The sequence below is a fragment of the Fukomys damarensis genome, unplaced genomic scaffold (assembly GCF_012274545.1).
Source record: "Fukomys damarensis isolate Sample0158 unplaced genomic scaffold, DMR_v1.0_HiC HiC_scaffold_5, whole genome shotgun sequence".
Classification (NCBI taxonomy): Eukaryota; Metazoa; Chordata; class Mammalia; order Rodentia; family Bathyergidae; genus Fukomys; species Fukomys damarensis.
Genome location: NW_022900917.1, coordinates 67215780 through 67216220, shown reverse-complemented (window position 1 = coordinate 67216220; position 441 = coordinate 67215780). Strand labels below are relative to the sequence as shown.

The following is a 441-nucleotide window of genomic DNA, read 5'->3' as shown; positions in this document are numbered from 1 at the left end:
GTCTGTGCGGAAATGCAGCTTCCCCGGCCCCGGCCGGTAGGGGTCGCGAGCGGACCGGCGGCAGAGGCTAAGCTCTGAACCGGCGGGAGAACGCAGAGGGACCAGCTGCGCTTTGTGCGCATGCGCGCCGCGCCCGTCGCATTCGCCTCTTTAGTTCTTGGCCGGAAGAAAGGCTTAGGTGCCCCGTTAGCGCAGTAGGTAGCGCGTCAGTCTCATAATCTGAAGGTCGTGAGTTCGAGCCTCACACGGGGCACAATACTTTTGTTCGTTCGAGGTCTTTACTTTTTTACTCTTGTGAAAAATTAGGTTGATTTGCCTGTCCGAGGTTGGGCTGACGATGGAGGGCCCGCTCGGGAGCCAGCCCCCGGGTCTCCTGCTTCGGGCCGCCCGGGAGGAGCTCACCCGCGCCCAGGCCGGGGAGGCAGGGCCCGCCACCAGCGG

General features: G+C 63.7%; 1 non-coding gene across 1 annotated transcript; it reads left to right on the top strand.

Annotated features, from left to right (window-relative positions):
• The first annotated feature begins 180 nt into the window (after positions 1-180).
• On the top strand, positions 181-253 carry Trnam-cau. The gene has a single exon. It is a non-coding gene; the product is annotated as a tRNA-Met (tRNA).
• Positions 254-441: the final 188 nt, after the last annotated feature.